The 8,747-nt window shown below is 42.2% G+C and overlaps 1 protein-coding gene across 1 annotated transcript in view; it reads left to right on the top strand.

Annotated features, from left to right (window-relative positions):
- Positions 1 to 3,601: 3,601 nt before the first annotated feature.
- The window catches only part of LOC126271908 (cytochrome P450 6k1-like), a 36,698-nt gene continuing 31,552 nt past the window's right edge, over positions 3,602 to 8,747 (top strand). Inside the window, exon 1 of the mRNA XM_049974298.1 lies at positions 3,602 to 3,616. The gene's annotated coding sequence lies outside the window, so the exon portion shown is untranslated. The remainder of the gene's footprint in view (positions 3,617 to 8,747) is intronic.

The raw sequence follows: 8,747 nt of genomic DNA, 5'->3' as shown, positions 1-8,747 counted from the left end.
CTACAGCCTCAGAGCCATTCTGCACTAGCCTTTCGACGCGGATGTGGCATTAAGGGCATGTGGCAGCTGAGAATGTTTGGCATATTGTCTGTCGACAGGCTGCTGTTACCACTGTGGATGGACCATATTACATTCCACATTAGATAATATGGCATCCCAACCAGCGTTTCATCACAGGTATTTGACGAGCTCTGACATGCATGAGTGGAAGCAACCGCCTGTAGCTGGAGACGGTACAACGCTTCATGTCAGGTGCCCATAGTGTGCCGGTAAACCAGCTGGCAACGAGGCGCAGTCGGCTGTAGGGAGTGCAGCTTTGGCAGCAGCGTTGCATGGAGAGTCTGTTGACCAGTGCGAAGTGGTACAAGTTCTGAAGTAGATTTGAATGGTGTGTTTACACAGATAAAACACAAATGGATCCCGCTCCCAGTCCAGTTCCATTACATACGAGAGACGCAAGTATTTGGCAAATATACAGGTTGCATCAGCTAGCCATACAGTTAGGACAAGTGCTCTAGTTCTGACTTCCGCTATGTTTCCCCTTCCTTTTAACTTTGGATAAATAGATTTTTTAGCTTCCTGCCATTTTAAATTTAGGTAAATTTAAGCTTTTTAATTCCCTAATACTTTAAATTTAGGACGGGGTAATTTGTTTTAATATTCCACCATTCTAAACTTAGGACACATCAGCTCCAAACTTAGGGTAGCAGTTCTTTAAACAGTGACATCAGAATGGTGGGAGACAATGATTTAAACTTACAATAAGTAACATGTGGACTCAGCCCAGCCAACAGCAAACGTTCTGCCTGCTGTCAGTAGAAAATGAACGCCGCAGAACGTTAAGTTGGCAGCACTCTACGACACGTGCCTTCACTCAAAGCAAAGTAGTAGTGCTGCCTAGTTAGAGTAATGGACAGAGGACACTCGACGCCGAGAGTTCGATTCCAGATCTAAGTGTAGTTTTTTTCTGTATGATAACATTGTGTTGCCCCGTCGATCTGTAACATAGAATGTTTATTAAACTATACGTATGCTACAAGTAAACTATTCCTTACAACTGAACTTTAAAATAATTTGGCAAACATCACAAATATTCCTGAAAATTATAACTATTTCAACAAACATTACCTGCCATAGCATAGAAATAACTACAACACGTTAATGGAAAGATGCTAAACATGCATAATAAACGGAGTACGAGCCACCGAGGCAAATACATGAGTAGCTTGCTAAAAAACTGCCGCGAACTGAGGTGCAAGCAGTGTGCCGTTTGGGCAGCGACACTGGTTGCTTGCTGCGGGTCGGCGGTTCACACCCGAAAACCAACTATCGTTTCTATTTAGTATTTATCATTTCTAAAACTCTCTGTGAATTTATTGTGTTTGTAAGATTTATACATTCCAGAATATTCGATGTCTGTATAAATAGCAGCACCCTTTGCCCAGGACAGTGACGGAAGCAATTGGCGGAGGGACAAGGAAGATATATCCTCCCCCCCCCCTCCCTCCCAAGTTCGTAAAATGTAAGAAAACGCAGATCTTTCATGTATTTACAAAAGTGTAGTACAGCGAAAAATGAAAATACTAACGCAGTCGTTTAACAGCTGCTATTCTTGAAAGACCAAACTAAAATCCTCTCTTCTTCAAGAAATTTTGCCCAGCAGCAAGAAAATACATTTAACAGAGTGATTTAAGAATACGGCGGTGGCCGAGCTGCTCTAGGGGCTTCAGTCCGGAACCGCGTGACTGCTGCGGTCGCAGGTTCGATCCTGCCTCGGGCATGGATGTGTGTAATGTCCTTAGGTTAGTTAGGTTGTAGTTCTAAGTTCTAGGGTACTGATGACCTCAGATGTTAAGTCTCATAGTGCTCAGAGCCATTTGAACCACCTGATATAAGAATTAACAATGCCATTGTACACATTATGTTTTAAAAGTTGTGATGAGCCAAATTGTTTTGCGCACAAACTCAGAAACAAATATTCATTCCGCTATCTTTAGAAAGTATTTATAGTTAAATGATATTCTGAATTTCAGTAATTTAACGCACCATTGGTCAAACGAATGTGGTGTAACTAAAATCTATTTCTTGTATGCTCTTAAACGTCAGTTTTACTGAGTTGGGTCGTATGTAGTAGGTTCTGGATTTTTAATGTAATTGCAACTTCCGCGAAGAAGAAAAAATTCCGAAAATTTTATCATAAGGAGACGTGAATTCAACACCCTTGAGACCTTGACTGTCTTCTTAATCGCACAGCATTTCTTTCTGGATAGGAGTATGTGCACCAAGTTAAGTTGTAATCGATCCAGGGATTTAGGGTGAGTTTTGTGATCGCGTCTTCGCAAGTGTATGCGCATGTTACATATACCTTTTATTTAACATTTTGTACACATATTTCACCTGTATCTCTGGCAAATGTCGCCTTTCAGTTTAGTTTTGAAGTAGATCAATATTTATGTCATCATATCTCCAGCCGTAAAATGATATAATTTTGTAGATACTTTCACTGGTATATGTGAATATTCTCTGCAAAATTTGTCTGGCTTGGAGTTAGTGGTAAAGCAGTAATAAATTAGAACGTCCAGTCTGATGTGGAAGTTTTACCACACGAGCAGCGAAAATGTATTAATGTATAAACTTTTTTGAATTCACCATTTTGTGGGAGGCATCAGCGCGAAAAGCTGTCGTAAAGATTCGAAATTGTGTGTAAAGTCTGTAGCAAATGACTTGTTGCAAGTCACCAAGCGCTCTCAGCCCTAAACACTGGATGAAGAAAGAGTGGTAGCTTGGCGTCGTGGGCTAAACAGCTATTTCACACCGACCCCCTCCCATCTGACAGGTAGGTGTTTCCGGACGGTAACTGATATGTGTACCAAGTTTGGTTGAAACCCGTCCAGTGGTTTACATGCGTATATCCATTTTAATAATGTGGATGGAGTATGGATTTTCTTGCTATATTTTTAGTTTTTGCTGAAACGGAAATGTATGGCATTTTGGAAAACATAACACTAGAAGAGAAATAACGGAAAGCGGTTCACCATTTTCAGTGTTCTATCAAAATAGGAGGAGGAGGAGGAGATTAATGTTTAACGTCCCGTCGACAACGAGGTCATTAGAGACAGAGCTCAAGCTCGGGTTAGGGACGGACGGGGAAGGAAATCGGCCGTGCCCTTTCAAAGGAACCATCCCGGCATTTGCCTGAAAGGATTTAGGGAAATCACGGAAACCTAAATCAGGATGGCCCGAGACGGGATTGAACCGTCGTCCTCCCGAATGCGAGTCCAGTGTGCTAACCACTGCGCCACCTCGCTCGGTCAAAATAGGAGAAAATATGGTGAACATACAGCTAGTAAAAAGACAAGGAGCCTACCTTTCATTTATTCTACTAAGTAAATAGTGAATGGTCAGCCATTAAATATAGGTAGTGAGTCAGCGATTCCGATCAGGTCCCTTGAATGAGCTTCGCTCGTCTCTACAACCGAGGTGCGTGTGTTCTTTTATCTCTTTCGCAGTCACGTGGGGACGAGTGAGTTGCATAACTCCAACTCGTGTCGCCTATTTAAGCAGCGTGCAGAATATATCCCACAGGTTTCCACAACAGCAGCTGTATCACCAACAGGCAAGTACTGCGCTGCTTAGTCGTCACAGCAGAAATGTTTCATTCTGCAATCGACTTCCTTCTAAACCCGTCACATTTTAGCCGCTTGTAGTGAACACACATGTACACAAACACAATCGTGCACCTCTGTACATCAAATTACAATAATAGTTTAGAAATTTAATCCATATTATCAGCTAAAGATTATGATTCGAAATTATCCTTTGGGGTTTGAGATCAGGCTTCTTACTTTCTTTTTTGCGTCATCAGTCTTTTAACTTGTTTGATGCTGCTTAAATTGAGGGCTACGTTTGATACCGACAGATTTGTCTTAGCAGGGAATGTTCACCTAGACCATGCTAATCTGCTTTTTATGTCCTCCTTACTTCGTTCGTCATGCATTATTTTGCTTTGAAGGTAGAAGAATCCCTTCAATACGTGTACTGCACTGTCCCCAACTTTGATGTTAATTTTATGATTAATGTGCTACCGCTTCGCTTTCCTTTGGCTTAATCTGAGTCTATTTCCCACGCTGATTAAACTTCTGTCCATCCAATAGGTCTTGTAATTTACCCTCACTTATTACTCCAATCTTATTACCGAATCTCATCAGTGACTTTCTTTCACAATGAATTTATGTATCCGATATTGTTTCTTCGATGTACAGGTTGATCAACAGAAGAGAAGGGCTACATATCTGTCTTACGCCCTTTTTGACGAGAGCGCTTCTCTCTTGGCTTTCCATTCTATTCTTCCCTCTTGCATCTTGTACGTTTTTTCCTGCAGCTTATACCAATTTTCATGAGAATTTCATATCTCTTACATCATTTCTCATTGTCGAACACTTTTTCTACGATAGACTGTACGTTGTACCTTCAAGAATTATTGCAGTGTCACTTCCCCCCATAAATTTGAGAAATTTCTATGGAATTTTATGCATCCCATTTGTTTTGTTTGATCGCAATCCTTCCAAACATCTTTCGATCTCTAATTTCATAATACAAAAAAATATATTTTCTCATACAACGTCGCATTTCAGTGGATTTAGCAATTTCTCCTCTATTGTGTTACTGATAATTATAGCACTAGTGTACGCTGTTGAAGCATTGCAAGCAACGAACTATAAGTATGCACGAGGCTGTAGACTCAGCATAAATTCGTGTCTCTCCTCTGCTAAACAAAGGATTTTCCCAACAGACAAACTTCCAGACTCGTAGGAAATTTCGTGTTATGCATTCCTGTGTCTATAATGCTAGTGGGCATTATTTTATACTGAAACAGGCGTCACCGTCTAACAATAACACTGAAAAGTTTGCTTTAGTACAATAACATTTTGTTATCATGGGCTCTCACACTGAGTTTTGTCCTGCTAACATTCTGGTCTCTTGCCAGAACAGCCGGGTTTGCGCTAATGAGACGTTGTTATCAAAATTCACATATAGTGAATCCAAAAGGTATTCGTCTAGTTGTAATTTAAAAAAAAACTAAGTATATGTCACATGAAACGAAGGGCACATAAAATGTGAACATCCAGTCATATGCAACGAAGCTTGGTAAGTCATGTTTAATTGATGGACAAGGAAATAAATATATCCATAGCGATAACAAATTTGACAAAATGGAGAATTTATTCAAGGGCGACATCAAAAAATATTCGTCCACTCATATCTTTTTTTTAAATTTACAATCTGAAAATTTGATTTGAATTACAAAAATTAATATTTAGTGGGCTTTTCCTTTGCAGCTATTACTGCTTGTAGTCGTCTAGGCTTCGACTTGACCAAGTTAGCAGTCAGAGAGGCTGGAATTCCGTTCCATTAGTCTTGAAGTGCTTCTTTTAGGTCTCTCTTGTTACAAACGTGTCTTCTCCTGATGGTATCTTCCAGTACTTTCCAAAAGTGTTCAACAGGATTAATGTCTGGTCTCCGAGGAGAGATGTTAAGGCTGTTTGGGGTATTGTACATTAGCCACAGCCTTGTATTTAGAGCCGTATGCTTTGGGCCGTTATCTTGTTGAAAACTTTAATTTCCTTGCAGACCTAATTTTTCTGTGCTAGGATTCAGATTGTCCTTTAAACTGTTTATACACATATGATGATCCATGTACCTTCCAATGAAATGTAATTTTCCGACACGTGCAGCACTCATACTGTAAGGTGTCAGGCAAATCCAACACCTTACATGAAAACCCTGACATAATAAGCAAATCTACTAGTATGTCACATAGCTCCGAATAAATCGTGACATTACATTAAACAAAGTAATACAAGTAAGGAGTGAGCAAATGGAATGCCACAGACTAACACAAGAATGCCTAAATGCATGTCGTGCCTTCCCACCGTGAGGCAGACGCAGTTCCGAGGGGAGAAACGAGGACAGAAGCCGAGAGCAGAACCGTGTTGAGCTAGAAGGCCCTACGATAAGGAAGGGACGGCCCAGCCTACCTGTACAACTACCACCCGCACGTTTTAGCGTGAGACTGTTTCGCGTCTCAGGTATGTCAAGGACCACCCCCAGCCCATGTTAAAAGCTAGAGCCCTCCAGAAAAGCAGTATAGATCTTACGATAACACAAAAAGGGCCACTACCACCCGCAAGTTTTAGCGTGAGACTTTTTCGCGTGTCTGTTACATTAGGACAATCCTCCAGCCCATATTAAAAGATAGAGCTCTCCAGAAGAACAGTATAGATCTCACGATAACGCTAAAAGGACCACATCAGCTGCAGGTTTTAGCGTGAGACTTTTTAGCGTCTCTGTTACGTTGCAAACTTTAAAAAAACATTGCCCCACCACGAAAATTATAACGTTTCTCATTGCATAGACAGAATTTTTGTAGGCGGAGCTTAAGGTTAATATTGAGACCCTGATTGGTCAGATGAACACATAGCCAGATAGTTTTTTTAAACTAACTTCGGTAAATTGTAGTAAGGAGAAGTTAGGGGACAGTTAGTTCCGAGACGGCGGGCTGGATGGATGCTGCGCCGGCCGCTGCCGCCCTGACGCTGCTTAGACACCGACAAGGTAATGAACGCACCCGATGCCGCATTTTTGAGCGCATAAGGCTTCACTCAGAACTGCAGAAGTCTCATCTGTTACACCCCCTTTTTGCGTAATACTAGTAACGATCGTTAATTAAAACTCATGGTGTTCACATTTGCCACTTGAAGTAAAGATCTGAAACGCTATGATTTTTCTATTTTATAGATATTGAGAAGCCACATCAGCCACTGTAATTTACGACAAGTTAGATAAGTAATTGATAATTGAGGGTCACTGTAGATCATTTTGATAGCTTTCTCTTTTGTGAAACTTAATTTAAACCTAGATTATAGATGTGATATGGCATCCTTCGATCGATTGTAGAACTTGGAAACCCATTTAGGGAATATTCGTTCACATTTTTGTTGAACGCAGTTGGTTTTTACCATCCTGTATTAAAACATTTCCTTTTATCAATAGTGCAATTTATAAACGATGTTTTGTGAGTAGAATAAAATTTCCAACGGTAAACTTAACTGCTTTTTCGACGTTATTTTACCAGCTAACTAAAAATAGGAAAGCCTTGAATCCTTTCCACTAAATTTAGTTAGTATTAAGATTCTTTTACAAGGAGTGCAGTGGAGCTGACGCTGAGATCATTTAGTACTTGGTTATATCATCGCTAGTCTCACTGAACTCTTCTGAATTCTACATGTCATGTGTGGTCTGGCGTCTCCTTACCAGCAACAGGTCCCAGGTTCAAACTAGTTAATTCCCTAAAAAACACGCTCAGAGCGTCGTTCCGCGAAAGTGGTAGGGAGACACGATATAGTACAAACAGACACCACCATGAATCTTTAGAATACAACCCCACAGCATCAGGGAGCCACAACTGTGTGTGGCCATTGGCACAAGATGGCGTGGCAATATCTCCGCATTCTTCTTACGCCATACCATATGCCTGGCATCCGACCCGAATACGTTATACTTACTCTCATCAGAAAATATTACTCTATTCCAGAAGCCTCCCTTTTTGAATCTGTGCTCCATCGCAAAATTAAGACGCTTCTTTCGATTCTGTTCACTGAACGAAAATTTCCTGCGCGCTACCCGGCCGTGATACCCATACGTATGGAAATTATTTCTGATTGTGTTGGCACATACCTTCTTCCCCCTAGACTATCACTCCCCATCCAAATTAGGAGCGCTGATTTTAGGTTTCTTCTTCATTTCCCTCAAGCTAAATGTCACGTTTGCGTCAGTCAAAGTGTGAGGGCGTCCGGTACGTGGTTGGTTTCTTAATTATTTTGTTGCGCAAAATCTATCTACACTCCTGGAAATTGAAATAAGAACACCGTGAATTCATTGTCCCAGGAAGGGGAAACTTTATTGACACATTCCTGGGGTCAGATACATCACATGATCACACTGACAGAACCAAAGGCACATAGACACAGGCTACAGAGCATGCACTATGTCGGCACTAGTACAGTGTATATCCACCTTTCGCAGCAATACAGGCTGCTATTCTCCCATGGAGACGATCGTAGAGATGCTGGATGTAGTCCTGTGGAACGGCTTGCCATGCCATTTCCACCTGGCGCCTCAGTTGGACCAGCGTTCGTGCTGGACGTGCAGACCGCGTGAGACGACGCTTCATCCAGTCCCAAACATGCTCAATGGGGACAGATCCGGAGATCTTGCTGGCCAGGGTAGTTGACTTACACCTTCTAGAGCACGTTGGGTCGCACGGGATACATGCGGACGTGCATTGTCCTGTTGGAACAGCAAGTTCCCTTGCCCGTCTAGGAATGATAGAACGATGGGTTCGATGACGGTTTGGATGTACCGTGCACTATTCAGTGTCCCCTCGACGATCACCAGAGGTGTACGGCCAGTGTAGGAGATCGCTCCCCACACCATGATGCCGGGTGTTGGCCCTGTGTGCCTCGGTCGTATGCAGTCCTGATTGTGGCGCTCACCTGCACGGCCCCAAACACGCATACGACCATCATTGGCACCAACGCAGAAGCGACTCTCATCGCTGAAGACGACACGTCTCCATTCGTCCCTCCATTCACGCCTGTCGCGACACCACTGGAGGCGGGCTGCACGATGTTGGGGCGTGAGCGGAAGACGGCCTAACGGTGTGCGGGACCGTAGCCCAGCTTCAT

The sequence above is a fragment of the Schistocerca gregaria genome, chromosome 5 (assembly GCF_023897955.1).
Source record: "Schistocerca gregaria isolate iqSchGreg1 chromosome 5, iqSchGreg1.2, whole genome shotgun sequence".
Taxonomy (NCBI): domain Eukaryota; kingdom Metazoa; phylum Arthropoda; class Insecta; order Orthoptera; family Acrididae; genus Schistocerca; species Schistocerca gregaria.
Note: the sequence above shows the minus strand (reverse complement) of the source record. Positions and strands in the feature narration are given on the sequence as shown.